Source organism: Dipodomys merriami, unplaced genomic scaffold, assembly GCF_024711535.1.
Source record: "Dipodomys merriami isolate MVZ:Mamm:240054 unplaced genomic scaffold, mDipMer1.0.p SCAF_20, whole genome shotgun sequence".
NCBI classification, from domain to species: Eukaryota; Metazoa; Chordata; class Mammalia; order Rodentia; family Heteromyidae; genus Dipodomys; species Dipodomys merriami.
Window position 1 is genome coordinate 20,617,691 of NW_027203382.1, and position 17,921 is coordinate 20,635,611.

The window sequence follows — 17,921 nt, forward strand, 5'->3', positions numbered from 1 at the left end:
CCCAGCCTTCCCAGGGACTGGAACCTGCAAAGTTGTTTTGTTCCCCTGGATATTCAACATCGACCCTGATGAGTTCCGGAGAGCCGGAGAGGGATGAGCACGGCCTGCTTCCCCGGGGCCCTGGGCGCCTGGCTGCTGCAGGCCCAACGCTGAGCTCCCGCATTCCCGCGCCCCGCCGCAATGACTTGGTAGGGGCGGCGGCCTCTGGGAGGCCGGGCGCCAGACCAAGGCCTCGCCCGGCTGCCGAGGACGCGGCGCCCTTGCGTGGTGGCGGGCACGGCGGCGGAGGCGTTCACGGGCTGGAGGACGGAGACCGCAGGCGGCCTTGGAAGCTCGCCCGCATTCTAGGCCGCAGAGCCCGCCGATCCGGGACCTGGGGTGACCTCCCTGCCCCACAGAGAGGCCGCACCCGGCCACAAGGACGCACGAAGGCCCTAGCGGGCCTGGCAGGTGAGCCGAGCCCCGGGCGGCGGCAGGGGCAGCGGTTGGCGGCCTGGGCGGTTGGGCTGGTGCCCGCGGAGAAACGGTGAGTGGGCCTCTGGTAGGCCTGTGTCCTTAGTATGGAAAGGCTGCTCTCAACCTCCCCAACTTTCTCAAAGACGGCCTTGCGTCCATCTGGCCTCCGGATGCCAAGAGGTTGCCCACCTGTGAGGAAGGAGACACAGGAAGTCGCACCTGTCAACGCCATGGGTTTGTAAAGACCATAGCAATGTCGTCTGGAAGTGACCTGGAATGGCAGCGTGAGACCAGCTCCAGGGGACACAGCCAGAGCCGCGCTTATCCGTCCGTTCCCTGGTTGGAGGACATGGAACAGAAGACCTGGGAGAAGGAAGAGGGGGCCGGCGAAGACGTTTTCCAGCGACAGCCATTGATGTGCGCCAGCTCATCCCCTTGCTGCATGCAGAGCTGACTGCGCTTAAGGACCTTGGATTCTGCGGTGCCTGCTGTATCTTTAAAGTAGGACCAGGAAAAGGACACATTTTGTATTAAAATTCTTGTGAAATGCATTGGGGAGGGGTTAACCGCTGGAGTTGTAGGCATGGTGCTTATGCCTTGGTACCCAGATGACAGAAATGCAGAGAGGCCACGCCAGTGCTTACAGTGAGGGTAACATTGTCCCATTGTGTTCTGCTTTCTTGTGTACATAGTGCATATAAAGGACAAAGGAGTCCTCACTCACAGCTAGTCTTTCTGGATGTTAGGGAGCTTGCCAGTGTATGACAAAAATAGAATTAGTAGACTTTGTCTGTTTTGTGTTAAAATCTCTAGAAAACGTCTTCTGAAAATCGGAGCATTCTAGCCCACTGGGTAGGTGGACAAGGGTTCTAGAATGCTCATATTTTGATGACACTTTTCAGATTATAATTAGTTACATGTGTGCAGTCAGTGAAGACTGCCGTGTATATAGTGGACAAATGGAGTCCTTACTTGAAAACATCTAGTTTCTCTAGATATTTGGAAGTGCCCAACATATGTTCAATGTAGAGACAGTAAAATATCACTTTTTAGATATCTTTTTGCTAACATTCACATGAAATACTGTCTTTAGAAGATGGAATGGGGAAAGCACCTCTGTGAGCAGAATGGCAGGTACTGCCTGTACTCATTTATTGGTTTGGAGGAGAGGTGGAAGCAAGCAACTGCAAAAAGTAATATGCTAGTGTATTCAGACCTGGACACCCTCAGATGCCATTTTTCTGTATTGTGCATTTTGTTTTGCTGTGTATATAGCGTATAATGGACCAAAAAAAAACAACTTTTGCAACATCTAGTCTCTAGATGTTAAAGAGGTTGCCAGTATTTGACAAAGTAGTAAAAATAGCATATTTTGTGTATTTTGTGTTAAAATGTCATAGGAAGCTTTTTTTCTATAAATTTTTCTATAAATAACATTTAGATAATTTGCTTAACTATCTTTCAGCATTATATATGCCTGTAATGGTCCACTGGTTTGAAGGCAGAAAGAAGGAATTGAGGAGGAAATGGTCCAGGGGCAAAATGGCTGTATTTAGAAGATACCTCGGATTATAACCACTGCTGCACGTGCAATTGTATGTACTAGTGCTGTGAGCACAGCAAGCAAGTTTGCATATGAAATAGCCAGTCTTAGGTCTTTAGAAGTGTTTGGTATACTTAAAAGTAGAGGTAGAATAACTCTGTAAATAGCTTTACAAAATTTGGGAAATACTGTGTTTGGAAACGGAGTTGTTAAACCACCTCTGTGAACAGTGTACTGTCTGTACTTGTTCACTGGGCTGAAGGTGATGAAAAGGAAACTGCTGCAAGAGTTATCTTGTTAGTGTATGAGAGAAAATTTCAGCTTATCCCTTACCCTCTATGTTCCATACATACTTTGCTGTATTTTACATATTATGTACAGACTGGACAAATGAGTCCTAATTTTATAATATCTATCTCTCTATATTAAAGAGGTTGCCAGTGTATGACAGAAGTAGAGTTAGTAAACTAACACGTTATATGCATTGTTAAAATTCATAGAAAGGCTATCTTCTGAAAAAGGTTTTAGAAGCAAAATTGTAAGTGACTGTATACCTGTATCAAGTGTGATATTGGAGAGGAATTGGAAGAAATGAAACGCTCTAGGCCAGACTGCTCCCACCTAGAAGACACTTTCAGATAGACCCACTGTTACATGTGTGTGGTTTATTCAGCACTACTGCGTATATAGTGGACAATTAAGTCCTTATTTGAAACATCTGGTCTCACTAGATGTTTAGAAGTGCACGAAGTATGTTAAAAGTAGAGGTAGTAAATAATTCATTTTGTAGATACTGTTTTGCTAAAATTCATAATGAAATTTTGTCTTTTGAAAATGGAATGATGAAACGGCTTCTGAGCAGTACGCAAGGTGTGCGTTCTGGTTCAGGGAGGGAGGAGGAGAAGTGCGGAGGGCTTTCTACCAGTGGGCTTATGGTGATGCAAGATTGACCATTGTCTCTTGCGTCTATGCATTTTGATTTTGTTCTGTATATAGTGTATATAAAGGACAGATGAGTCCAATTTAGAATATCTAGTCTTGCTAGATGTTAAAGAGGTTGCTAGTGACAAAAGTAGAATTAGTAAACTAACACATTGAGTACATTTTGTGTTAGTTTTTAAAGACTAAAACATTAAAGTAAAATTATTAAAAATCCCCTTGAAATATTACAAATGTGTAAATAACCCTGACATTGGGTTGATGGAAATGGGAAGGGTTCTAGGCCAGAATCTTCTCTTAGAGCTTTTGTTAAGTGTGTGTGCTTTATCTGGCACTATTTATTTGTTTGGTGGGAAACTTAAGACCTTATTAGAAGCATCTAGTCTTTCTAGATGTCTAAATGTGTATAACCTTGTAAAAGTAGAAGGCTAACATAATGCCCTTGAAGTATTTGTTGTGGTTGAATTGTCTACTGGGTGGCATCAGGGGTGTGGTTGGGGGAGGAAGTGTGCAAAGAACAGGCTGCCTTGGGCCTGTTCTGATGGTTCAGATTGTCTAGACTTGGTTTCATATGTGTATTCTAGTTAATATTGCCAAGTATTAAGGGTTAAGTCTTAATGCTAAAAGTAAGAAGTAGAAAATAATCCCTAGAGAAATGTCCTTCTGTTAGTTTTTAGGAAACACTGTCTCCTAGGAGTGAATTATCTCAGCGTGTCTGGAGTGATGGAGAGGGAGAAGAGGAAGGTGAGGGAAGGGCTCTGTTAGCATCTCCACATCTAGAAGATGTGCATTTTTGGTAAAATACTTGCATTGTACACAAAGCTCATTATTTCAGAACAGCTAATCTTTATAGATGTCCTCAGATAAATGTATAGTAAAAAGTAGAAGTAGTGAATTAAATAACTTGTAAATACCTGTTACAATCAGCAGATCCATCTTGGATGGATTGTGCCACCTCTGGGCAATGAAGTCCGGACTTACTTAGAGGCTGGCAGCAGAGGGTAGGAATAGGAAGCCTGCACGGAGAGATGTATGCAGGTATGCTCAGATTTTTACTTTGATTTGAGCCATTGATGTATATGGTTCTGCTTGTCCCCTAGGGATTCATATATTTAGTAGAAATATTCTTGCTAATATTTTTTTTTTTTGGTCCGGTCGTGGGGCCTGAACTCTGGGCCTGGGTGCTGTCCCTCAGCTCTTCAGCTCAAGGCTAGCGCTCTACCACTTGAGCCACAGCACCACTTCCGGCTTTTTTCTTTTTGCTTATGTGGTGCTGAGGAATCGAACCCAGGGCCTCAGGCATGCAAGGCAAGCGCTCTACCACTGAGCCAACTTCCCAGCCCCTCTTGTTAATATTTTAATAGTATGCTGTAAGCCTACTAATGAGTTTAGAAATTGCTTAGTATATCTTGCTTTATGTCTCTTTCAATTGAACATAAAGGAAATTCAGTATTTTAATTGTAATTCTGCCAATACTTCTGTCCAGAAGCCTGTTGCTGGTTTTGTTTGTTTGTTTGTTTGTTTGTCGGTGATGGGGCTTGAACTCTGAGCTTGGGTGTTGTCCCTCAGTTCTTCAGCTCAAGGCTAACACTCTACCACTTGAGCCACAGCACCACTTCCGGTTTTCTGGTGGTTTTTTTTTTTTTAGAGATAAGAGTCTCACAGCCTTTCCTGCCCGGGCTGGCTTTGAACCGCAGTCCTTAGATCTCAGCCTCCTGAATAGCTAGGATTACAGGCGTGAGCCACAGGCATCCGGCTCTGTTGCTTTGTCTTCAGTGAAATTTTTATCCCTAAGAAAAGCAGGAATGCAATTTTTTAACCAAACAGATTGAGTTGGTGTAGTTTATTCTTGGTTATCAAAATATTCATGTAGCTTTGGGATTTTGAATTGGTGAATTTGTAACATTTGGAAAATCATGACACACACCATCGATCTCAGTTACCTAAAAAGGAATTGGTGTATGTACATGGAAGATCTAGACCGTTATGTCCACCTGAACTGCTTGTGGCATAATACTTTGCACTTTGTAAATCTGTTTTCTGTAACGCACATGTTAAATAAAGGTTATTTTAAAAAATCAACACTGATAACAACACTTTGAAAAAATTTTAAAACCTACATTTTTAACCAATGCATCATGCCAGGTTTTTCTTCTACATGCAAAAAAAAATGAAGCAAAACTCACATAAAACAGGAAGGTAAAAATATTTCTAATAAGGAAAGGAAAATGAAAGACCTAAGAAGTTGACTTTAAAACAATTGCATTAACTTTGCTTATGATGGTTTTCACTACTTGGAAACAATAAATAAAATCTCATTCATGTCAAGGTCACATCACAGAGTGACAAGCCATAGCATAGACAGGCAGAAAACAGGGTTCTAATCTTGTGGTTACTATGAAACTCTAAACAACTTATTTAGGTTTTTATTGAAACTCAACTTGATTCACTTAAAAGATAATATTTTTTGAAAAAAATCTCAGCACTAAGAACTTTGCAAGGAAGTGGTAATGATAAAAATACCTTTTTAATGCTATCACATTTTCATAATAGTCATAATAATGCTCTATCTGACACTGTTCAAGTCAAGGTCTTATAAATGTAGACAATCTAAATATCTTCTGCTAATAAGATTAAATGTAGGAGCCTAATTTTTCTGACACTCTTTTTCAGTTTACTTTCTTATGTTGATATGATTTCTCATTGAAAATGCCAAGAGAAAAAAATATCAATCTCAGACAAATCCAGGCTCCTAAAGAAAAAAAGAAGCAACAAAGAAGTGATAGAAATGACAAAATTCTCTGTGCAGTGGATTAACTCTGTCCAATAGCAGCTAACATTTCAACCTTGCATAGCTTGTACAGTTTAACAGCAGTGACATCAGTTGAATTCCTGAGATCCTCCTATAGCATTTGCCTGCATGGAAGGAACACTTGCTTATCTGCAGGTATCCAAGTCGGTTTTTAAGCTCATAAATTTTCCTGTTTGAATTGTGAGCCTCACCTTAATACCAAATTAAGTTCAGCTTCCAGGGAAATAAAAAACAACATTGCTATTAATCATGCAAATACCATAAGTATTTTTACATGCTTTATTTTTTGGGGAGGGAGGGGTCTGGTTGTGGGGCCTGAACTCTGGGCCTGGGCGCTGTCCCTCAGCTCTTCAGCTCAAGGCTAGTGCTCTACCACTTGAGCCACAGTGCGCCACTTCCAGCTTTTTTCTTTTTGCTTATGTGGTGCTGAGGAATCGAACCCAGGGCCTCATGCATGCAAGGCAAGCGCTCTACCACTGAGCCACCTTCCCAGCCCCCATGCTTTAATTTTTTAACATTATAAAATGGCTTTCCGTATATCCATTATATTTAACCCCCATCATTCCCTTCCTCTGGTCATCCCTCCAAATAGCAAATCATCCTTTCTCTATACATTCATGTCTTTTTGTTTCTTTTTAGTCTAGATTCTACATACCGAAGAAAACATAAAATTTGTCAGTCTGAGCTGTCATTTCTCTTAACATAATGATTTCTACTTCTAGTCTCCCACAAATGACATAATCTCATTCTTCTTTATGGCTGAAGAATATTCCATGTGTGCATATGCCATAATTTCTTTATCCAGTCATCTGTTGTTTGGGCATCTTGGCTGATTGCACAGTTTGGTTATTGTGCTGTTGGATGTATGTGTGTGCATTACTGACTTACATTCTCTTAAATATGTACCCAAGACTTGTATGGGAAGATCATAGGACAGTTCTGTTTTTAGGTTTTTTGAGAAACCTCTATATTGATTTTTTTCGTTAGTGTCTGGACTAAGATACATTTCCATAAACAATGTAGAGGGTTCCTTTTCTCCAGCATTTTCAGCAGCCTTTGAATGCTGAGGTGTCTAGAGGACTAACTTTTGTTCCCTTGTTTATTCTCAAAGCTCAACTGATCTGGTCAAGGAAGGCTCACTCCAGTGGCCACTGTGGCGGCCAGCTAGTCAGTAGCTCAGCTGGAACTGCAGACCCAAAGCTTCCCTGTGCCACTTCAGCATGATGACACAGAACAACTGGACTTCTTGCAAGTAAGAGGGAGGGGGCCCAAACACCCTCGGCAGGAGCATGTGGCCTTTTGTGGCCAAGTAATAGTAGCCACTGAGTAGCGAGTTCTTGGTGCCCTCACAAGGCTGCCTTATCTAAAAGGCACAAGCCTAGACCCCCACATTTCTGTCAGAGGAGTACTGAGGAATCGTAGCTGGACGGCCTGTCTGTGCCCTCTTACCTCACTACCGGCCCCAGGAGTTCACCTCTACAGACTAAGATGGCTTTCCTGGATGCTGTGAACCAGACCCTCATCCTTAAAGGACCTGATTCCCTACTCCATTCATCGTGCCTGTTCCAGGCCATGTCTGCACAGCACCAACACCAGACCAAGAGGAACCAGGCGGAACCGGGGCGGAACTGTGCCCTTGGGAATTCCTGCATGCCAGATGTATTTGTGCCTTTCCCCAGAAGCTCTGCTTTCTCCGAGAGCTTAGGCCAGTCACAGCCACCAAGATGGTGACAGTTCTCCTCCTGCCAACCTTGTAGGACAAGGATGCCAAAGTAACTGAGACTCTTGATGACCCCTAGAAGAGTCCTCCTTCGGAAAGCAGAAGCTCAAAGACCCACCCAGCCCATGGTGGCAGGTACGAAACCACACATCTCCCACATGAGTCACTGGAAGTCACCAGAGCAAGTACTGTTTTATCTGTTAGGGACACTGTGAAGGGACCATGGAATGATCTGGAAGCCTGCCAACTACTCCCTTCCTCTCTCTTTTGTCTTCTATAGAATATTTAGAATGAGCCAGTAGAGAGGCCTTTGGAGAAACAAATCAAGAGTGCCCACTTCACTCAGAAGCCAACGCCTCCAATGGCTTTCAAGTGTCCTCTTCTTAATCCCTTCCCCTCACCTTTCTCATCTTGTCACAGGAGCCTTCCTCTCCTGCAGCCCAAACCCTATGTGCTGTTCTCAAGCTCAACATGCACTGCATCTTAAGGCCTGCCTTGCTAGCCTCTCCTCTTCACTGAACCATGATATTAGAATAATCATCGCTCCAAGGAACAACCTAAACCTTGGGGTCTAAGCAACACAGCTCACAGATGGTCATCTCTGGAACTCATCACTCTGAGGGAGGGAAGCCCTCCTACGAGACTCAGGTCCCCGAGAGGAAGGGGTTCTGCAGGTCTTGCCCAGACTTTTAATATCTTTGTCCACGTCTGTGCACATTTCAGTGACCAGAGCAATCACTGAGCAGGAAAAGCAATGTTACCACAGGGCCAAAAGTGCACAGGAACATCATCAAACAACCCTCAAGGCTATGTCCAGCCCTCATCTGCCCTCGGGGCCCACTGTCCCTTCCTCCCAGCCCTTCACTCAGATGGCTCATACTTACTGAGACATTTTCTACTATTCTGTGTAAGACTACAACCCTGTATCCCCATATGTCCTTCAGTTGTGCTATCTCTTTCTCCACAGTATTACAACACACACACACATACACACACACACACACACACACACACACACACACACACACACACACACACATACACACCCTTTGCATACTTCTCTTATTCAACTGCTACTAGCTCTGTGGAATCCAGGCTTAATGAGAACAGAAAGTTTTGTGTTTGGAGTACTGCCATTTGCTTGGACTCCAGAGCAAAGTGTGTGAAAAGGTGAGCCTTCCATGTACCCAGAGGAATATTGAGGACCCATTCGTGTTAGGATTTTGAAAGATTGATTTCTGACTGTCATCTGCTCCCAAGTTTCTGATTTAGTGTCACTGATGAGAATAGGAAAAAACTACAAATGAAAGGGCAATCCATTCTTTACATCCCTTTGATATCTGAGGCTTTATGGGGTAATTCTGTCTTGGAGGGCATGTCCAAGGAGTCCCAATTCCAAAAGGTAGGAGATACTATTTTACTAACAATTACTCAAATGTTCGTCATTATTAGTTGCAATATGTAAACCAATATCTTTCTAGTCTGTAAAGTATTATGTAATTACAGTTATTTTAAATGAAATATAAATAATTAAAGTGCATTAAAGGAAATCTAGAGTAGAAGGTGATAATTAAGACATTAAAATTCCATCTTTCATAGTCATAGTTCGATATACTACTTAACCATACCCAATGATGGGCTGGGAGTCTAACAAATCATTCTGGGTTGGCACTAGTTACTTTTTCAGATTCTCTCCTCTTCCATTTTCTCTGCTCATGATAAACAGAAAAAGTTCTGTATGAAAAGGTCAAAGTGTTACTATCCTTGAAAATACTTATCATGGAAAAGTATTTATTTTCAGATGTTTTATGATGCTGATTAGGGTTTTAGCAAAATAAATCAATCTTATTTTATCTAATATTGTTTCAAATCACAAGGGGTGTGAGTTCTTTGGGCATGGAAATCATTATGGAGAAGTTAAAATTTCAGATTTGAACAAAAAAAGAGGATTCATCATATATACAACAAAATAAAGGGAAAAATTCAGATCTGATTATCAATTAGTTGGGTAATGAATTTCTGACTCAGTTTTCTTGTCTAAAAGTTATGATAGAATAGTCCATCTTATGGAGAATCTCTTGTGAATTAATAAATGATTTCAAAGCCTCTTAGAAGAACATGGCACTATAAAATATTTGGCTACATTTTTAAATCACCTGACTCCTGGCCCCTGATTGGTGCTGTTTGTGTTCCCATAGTGCTCAAGGGCTTTTGAAGGACTTATTGACAGCTGACCAACCTGGTTGATATAGGAACACACTTGAGTTTCTAGATTCTGCATTTTGAGAACAATCAACTACATGGCCAAAAGAAAACAAAACTGATTTTCAAGTTTCTGTAAGAAGAAAATAATTCCTCTATAATAAGTTTATGTCATTAGGATAGTATAAAATGCATTCAAATATCTTTATAAATGGATGTATGCTATCTGTGAGAAATGACTTGAAAGTGTGATATTATGGGCTTTGGTAAATCATCTGACATGAGCTGTAAGTGAGCAACTTGAATGTTACTCAGATTTAAAAATAAATAGAGAGTAATAATTCTATAAGAAATAAAAGTGAAAATGAGGGACTGCCTGAACTTTTATAAGAGCCTTCTGGGGACTTATGAGTTAGAAATATTTTGATTATATGAGACCTGTGGGAGATACAGGGAAGACTTGTTTGTTCATGGAATTACGAAGTTCCATGGTTTTCTGATTTCAGCTAATGCTTGACACAGCAGTTAACCATAGCACTAAGAATGGTCTTAACAGTCATTAAAATGTTTAAAACTTTTCCTGCTTGGATTGGCCCTTCCCAATCCAAACTGAGTTTCCTTTTGGAGAATAATGGATGCCTGTCAAAAAGACCAGAAGCCATCTTGAAGGGGCTTCCTCTAGGTCAATCCAGGACAATAGAGCATCAAAATAAACAATGACTCAAGCACAGTGTATCTATGAAATCAAAAGGAAACTATGAGTCCATATCTACATAAATAAGCTAACAAATAACTTTAAAACTCTAATAAGGAATGAAATTGTTACATAGTTTCACACAAAATGCTTTTTATTTTTAACAAAGGGAACATTAACAGGAGAAAAGCCTGACAGATATCATCTTAATCAAGCAACCCAAATGAAGACCATTAATAATGGAACAGGTTGGAATTTGGAAGCACCATTAATAAGATGCCTTAAGAAAGAAAAATCATAATTTCTAAATATACCTGACAAAGAATGTATAAGCTAATAGGTTTATGAGGAAATATTAGACAGACCCAAACAGCGGGTGATTTTACAAACTTACCAGCTGTAACTTTCAAAAGGGTCATGGTCACGAAACTCAAAAAGTAAACTTGAGAATTGTTCTAGACCAAGGGTAAGTAAAGACATACAACAACTGAATGCAGCACAGGGCAATGCTGGGAACAATTATGCGGCGCGCGCCTTCTCCACCAGCGAGGAAGAACGAACACCACACCAGGAGTCTTCTCAGATCACGCTTTATTGGAGAGCCTTTTAGTTGATGGGAGAGCTTGAGCGCGAGAGCATGCACCCGAAACATGGCCACTTATATAGGGAATAGGAACACGGGTCTTTCTATCATTGGTCGTCTGCCTTTCACCGTCACCAGGTGCCACGGGATTGGCTGGGGACTCTACGTGGCTCGCGCATGCGCAAAGCCCAGGACCCACCATCCTGCCAAGCACCGCCTGAAATGGAGTGGTTACCTCAAAGCTGCAAGGGAGTGGGCGCCATCTTGTAATGGCGTTTACCCTGGCTCCCTACACAATTATTGAAACATAAATAGGTATGGAGAATGAGATGGTAATAATGTAGTAACATTAACTTTGTAGTAACATTGACATGGATTGCAGTTTAATTAGAATGATGTATTTATAGGAAAGTCACAATTTGGGAGTAATGGATCATCTGGTTGGTAACTTACTTTCAAGTACTTCAGAGAAAATGACCTTGTATACTACTTTCAAATTTTCTGTTAAGTTTGTGATTGTTTAAATACACACATATGTGGGCACACATGCATCGAATGATCTTGCATCTAGTGGACAATCAAAACCAGGATGTAATTTTGATGGCTGCATACAGCTGTCAGCCAGTTTCCATACGTATATCATTCTGCTTCAAGTACAAAAGAATTTATACTTTTTAACACTTTCTGTCTACTTTGTCTATAGACTTTCAATCCAACTGGACAAAGTAGGTGGTCCATAAACAGGCATGGGTTGAGTGAATGAATGCATTCAAGTGCACAGCTTAGAGTAGAAGCAGCAGCATGGTGGGTGGAGTCAGGCAGGTCTGGATACCATCCCATCTCACCCATTTGCCATTGGTTTCTTGCAGACCTCATTCTGCAACTTGACTATCCAGCGGAGCAAAGTCAGACTCTGATTCTCTATTCCCTAAGTGTGTAGTCTAAGCTTAGTCGTCTGAATTTCCTCAGCTACAGGCTGGGGTTCAAATAATGTGTTACTTCATAGGGATATGTGACATGTTCTCAGTGTTAATTCTCTAGACTTGAGTTATTACCTCTGTGAAGAGAACATGATTGACAAGGTAATATGAGAAATAACTCTCAAAAATAAATATGGTTAATCATGTATATTTACATTTGACAATAACTTTGGTGACCTAAGTACAGTCTTATGAAGTAGGGAAAGCATGCCCATTAGTAAAAAGAAAAGCTAATGTAGCACAAATCAATTAAGTAATACACTTAAAGTTAACACTAATCAAGTTAAGTCCCTACTCCCACATTGCTAATTCGTTCACTGAACAATAATGGCATTCTTGTGAGAGACTGCCAGGTAGCCTTTATCCTTTTGACAAAAGATGTCCTACAACAGTGTTACTTAAGCATTCATGTGCAACACTCATGTGAGAGTGGGAAGTTCATAAATCAGGTGGTGGTTCTCTTCTCCAGAGCTTCTGACCCAATAAGGGAGGAATGAGCTGGAGAATCTTGAAAAACAGCTGAGAAAAGAAACACAATGGGTGATCCAGGAAAAGCAGAAGGGCATCAGGGGACAACTGTTTAGTCCCAGTGTACCTGAATGGTAGATGAGATTTAAGCTCCACTCTGCCTGAGGCAAAGCACCTTGAGATGAAGTAGAACAAAACTAGAACCAACTATGTCTACCCCACAGGAACTAGATTTTGGATCTTCTGCTGTCAATTTATAATGTAAAAAGGAAAAAGAATCTCAAACAGGAAATCTCCAAGGAGAATTCTACCAAACGTTTAAAGAACAAATGTACATAATCACTTCCAGAATGTAGAGGAGACACTTTTTGATTCATTGCATGAACCTGACACCAAAACCATATAAGAGAAATTCTAAATAAAAAATAAAATATAAGAAATGGGAGGAGTGAGAGAGAAAAACTACAGAACCAATATCTCTCAAAAGCATAAACACATTTTTTTTATATTAGGAAATAAAGCCAATTACTGTGCACACCTGTAATCCTAGCTACTCAGGAAGTTGAGATATGAGGATCGTGGTTCAAAGCCAGCTTGGATAGGAAAGTCTGTGAGACTCTTATTTCCAATAGACTACCAAAAGGCTGGAAATGGTGCTGTGGTTTAAGTGGTAGAGTGCTAGTCTTGAGCAAGAAAAGCTCAGGGGCAGTGCCCAAAACCTGAGTTCAAGTCTCAAGACCAACTCAATTTCCATTAGGAAATGGAAATCAGTAATTTACAAAAAGAATAATGCTCAGTACTTGAAGGTGGCCAATGTGCTCTAGCACCTTGGCACTGACAGGCAGCGGGGTGGCCATGGTCTCCCTGAGCAGCAGTCAAGGGCCTGGTATGAACCTGGGCCAGACGAGTTGGGGGAGGTGAAAAGCCTGACCTCCGCACATGGCTTTTGTTCAAACAAAATAAAGGTGTCTCTGGATGTGCTGAGACTGACACGAGGAAGGTCAGTTTGAAATCCAGGCGCTAAATGGAGTATTAGTGCAAACAGAGAGAGGATCCACAGGCTCCAAAGTCATTGTGGCCCCTTGAATAGAGCCAGAGGTAAAGAAGAGCAGGAGACATTATCAGGCCAAATGTAAGAAAGCCCATTGCAGAATTGTCACTTCAGAAATCTGTACTTATGGGCTGGGAAGGTGGCTCATGGTAGAGTGCTTGCCTTCCATGCATGGGCCCTGGGTTCAATTTCTCAGCACAGAAAAAGCCGGAAGTGGTACTGTGGCTCAAGTGGTAGAGTGCTATCCTTGAGCTGAGCTGAAGAGCTCAGGGACAGTGCCCAGGCCCAGAGTTCAAGCCCAACTGCCAACAAAAAACACAAAAAGATAGATAGATGAAAGAAAGAAAGAAAGAAAGAAAGAAAGAAAGAAAGAAAGAAAGAAAGAAAGAAAGAAAGAAAGAAAGAAAGAAAGAAAGAAAAGAAAGAAAGAAAGAAAGAAAAGAAAGAAAGGAAAGAAAGGAAAGAAAGGAAAGAAGGAAGGGAGGAAGGAAGGAAGGAAGGAAGGAAGGAAGGAAGGAAGGAAGGAAGGAAGGGAAAGGAAGGAAGGAAAGGAAGAAAAGAAAGAGAGAAAAAAGAAGAGAAAGAGAAAAAAGAGAGAAAGAAAGAAATCTATAAACTTTGAACCCCATCAGAAGAAACTTGCATTTAAATTTAAGCACATTGAGCTGGCAACTTTCATAACCTCTACCAAAGGTGAAGATGCCAATCTCAGCAGGAAATACTTAGAACCACCCAATCCTGTACCTGGAATTTGTCTCACACCATAAGGTGTCTCCCAACTGCCTTGTGTTTGGGGCAAGGCGTGTACAAGGCACCCTGGGCCTGTCTACCAGGACTTGGCACTCACTCCTGCAGGTCCCAGCCCAAACACAGTGTAATCCTGTCCTGCAAGATAAAGCTTCTCCTGAGAGAGCTGTCAAATTCTTGACAGCAATAAGGGCCTGCTTCTAGGGGAAGCATTCTTTTGGCAGTCTCTCTTTTGAACTTGCTGCTTCTTAGTCTTATTCCACAAAGCTCGACCACTACCATAGAACAGGAGCCAGGGCAGACTCTGCACTTCTCATTATCAGAGTAAGGGGAGAAAATAGCTCCACTTGCTTCCCGCTTGCTTGTTCTAAAGAGTTTTTATTATTCCCATGATTATGAAACTTTGGGCAATCTTGATAAGTTTTCCTGTGTGTATGATCTTTGAAATCGGGTTGGTTTCATAAGCTGTTTATCTTCAAAAGATGTCTTGGACACAAATGGAAAAGGCAGGCTTTTTCTTTGAATATAATGGCAAAATAAACCTTGACATCAGAGAGAAAATGGACATAGAGTGAATGTGTTTTCTCATTATTCTCATGGTTATGGAATTTTTGGCATTCTTCTAAAGAAGTTTTCCTGTGCACATGATCTTTAAAAAATCAGGCTGACTTTGCATTCTGCTTACTTTCAAAAGATGTTTTGGACACAAATGGAAAATGCCGGCCTTTTCTTGAAGCATAATAGCAAAAATCCTTGACATCACAGAGAAATGGAGACTGTGAATGTTCACACATGCAGATGACATTTTCATTGTGAAAGGGACCATTCAGAAAGATACAAGAAGAGTAGTTTCAGGAACAGGCTATTAAAATCAAAATCAGTGTGAAGCCAACAAAAGAGACACAACCATAATCAAAAGGCATCCAAACAGGAGATAATAAAAGTAAGAAAACATAATCATGCGTTTCTATGCTATGTCTGCTTTTTGATCAAGTGTCTGCAGACTGACATATACAGACACATGCTGCCCCCTTTCAGACACCCACTTTGGAAAGCCATCATGTTACACTAATGGCTAAAGTGTTTTGAAATTTCTAGTATTCAAAGAAAATAAGCCTAAGTGTATACATGCAGTTAAACATTACTGTTTTATTATTATTAATGTATATTAATTGTACAAAGAAGTTTCACTGTAAGGTTTCTATACAGGAACATAGTATAGTTTGATCAAATTCACCTCATTACTCTTTCTTATCCCCCCTTCCAAAATAACTTTAATGGGTCTCATTGTTCTGCTTCACACATTCATGTAAAGTTCTTTGCACACCCCCACTTCATCCTTTTCCATCCCCCTCTTCCTCAAACAGTCCCCTCACTTTATACTCATGCCATATTTTTTTCACAGTACTGAAGTTAGAGCTCAGGGTCTTGTGCTTGGCCAACTTGCATGGCTTGGTGGCACTCTACCTCTTGGAGCATGCCCTCCTGATTTTTTAATAGTTATTTTGGAGAGAGAGTCTTGTTTACTTCTTTGCCTGAACTGTCTTCAAACATGGTCTTCTATATCTTAGCCTCCTGATTGGCCAGGATCACAGGTGTGAGCCACTGATGCCTGGTCTTTTTTTTTTTTTTTTTCCAAGTCTAGATTTCACATATGAGAGGAAACATGTGATATTTGTCTTTCTGAGTCTGGATTATTTGCCTAACATGATGATATCCAGTTCTATTAATTTTTCCTGCAAACAATATAATTTAATTTGTATGATTGAAAAACCCCTAATGTGTCATTATATATCTACTTTTCATATGTGCATATGTATATTATATATGTATATATAATAGATAGATGCAGATCTATCTATGTTAAGTTGGCTTTCATTCTCTCAGATGCACACAGAGTGGAATAGCAGGATCATATGATTGTTGTAGTTTTAGTGTTTGAGGAACCTCTATACTGATTTCCAGAGTGGCTGCACTAATTTACATTTCCATTAACAGGACTTTAGAGGTCCTCTGCTCCCCACCACCGCTATCCCTGCATTTCCCCAGCACTGGTTATTTATTCTCTTGATGACTGTCATACTGACTGGGGTGACATTAAGTCTTTAGCAATTCCTTCATGACTAAGAATGTTGAACATTTCTTCACATATTTATTGGCCATTAGTAAGTAGTTTTTTTGAGAACTGTCTTTTCAAGTCACTTGTTCGTTTATTAATGAAGTAATTCATGGTTTTGGTGTTTAAATTTTTTGGGGGGATCCAGTAGTGGGGCCTGAACTCTGGGCCTGGGCGCTGTCCTTCAGCTCTTCAGCTCAAGGCTAGCGCTCTACTACTTGAGCCACAGCGCCACTTCCGGCTTTTTTCTTTTTGCTTATGTGGTGCTGAGGAATCGAACCCAGGGTCTCAGGCATGCAAGGCAAGTGCTCTACCACTGAGCCACCTTCCCAGGCCCTGGTGTTTAATTTTTAGAGGTCTTTACATATTCTGAATATTAACACTTTATCCAAGAATAGCAGGCAAGGATTTTCTCCCATTCTGTAGGTTTTCTCTTGACGTTGGCAATTGTTCCCTTCATTGTGTAGAGTGTTTTAATCTGATACAATTTCATAGGTCATTTTCACTCTTACTTTCTGAGGTAATGAAGTTCTATTCAGAAAAGTTTTACTCATGACTGTTTCTCAGGGAGATTACAACCTTTTCTTCTAATACTTTCAGAGTATCCATTTGTACATTTAAATCTTTGGCCCATAAATATGATCATTTTAGCCACCAGTTTTTATCCAAAGCAAAATACACTTTCAATAAATAAATAAAATTCATTCATGTAACCTTCAGCTTATTGCTGCATAAGAAACAAGTCCCAACACCAAAATGGAATACAACAGTACTTACATCCCTCTCATGTCTTCATATATGCCAGGTTGCTCTGCTGCAGGCAGTAGAGCTGCAGGTTTGGGCTGTGCTTCTGGTTGGGTGCAGAATCTCTGATGGCAGTGTAGATGTTCCCTTCCCAATGTCTTCCACACTTTCCTCTTCCAAAGCACGTCAGATGGTCAAACCCCACAGTGATAAATGCATCCCACACAGTTGGAGTAACACAAGCTGGACAATCATCCCATCTACTAATTCCTAAATTGTGATCATTCATCAATATAGGAAACATTTTTTATTTATGTGTATATAGACTGGAAACCTATCCACAGAGAATCCTGAAAAATATCAAGTCGATGTTTCCTTCTTTCCTCTCATAAAAACAAATATTTTAAGGGAGAAGCAAAATTACCAGAATTCTGCAGTCTCCATGCTGGGCCTGACAAGCCAAAGATACATAAGTATCAAATATCTTGTGTGTGTGTGTGTGTGTGTGTGTGTGTGTGTGTGTGTGTGTGTGTGTGTGTGTGTGTGTGTGCGCGCGCGTGTCACAGTTCACTCAGATAGGTAGGAACTCAGGTGCCAGCCAAATGGTCTTGCTCCCTTAACCACATGGGGTACAGGTATCCTTTTTTTTTTTTTTTTTGGTCAGTCATGGGGCTTGAACTCGGCCTGGGCACTGTTCCTCAGCTCTTCAGCTCAAGGCTAGCGCTCTACCACTTGAACCACAGCACCACTTCCAGTTTTCTGGTGGTTTATTAGAGATAAGAGTTTCACGGACTTCCCTGCCTGAGCTGGCTTTGAACCGCGATCCTCAGATCTGTTTCCTGAGTAGCTAAGATTGCAGGTGTGAG

At 41.2% G+C, this 17,921-nt stretch overlaps 1 long non-coding RNA gene across 1 annotated transcript; it reads left to right on the plus strand.

Moving 5' to 3' along the window:
• Positions 1 to 382: 382 nt before the first annotated feature.
• LOC138832834 (uncharacterized) lies at positions 383 to 6,974 on the plus strand. The gene is made up of 3 exons (XR_011373702.1): positions 383 to 450; positions 1,922 to 2,051; positions 6,862 to 6,974. It is a non-coding gene; the product is annotated as an uncharacterized lncRNA (long non-coding RNA).
• Positions 6,975 to 17,921: the final 10,947 nt, after the last annotated feature.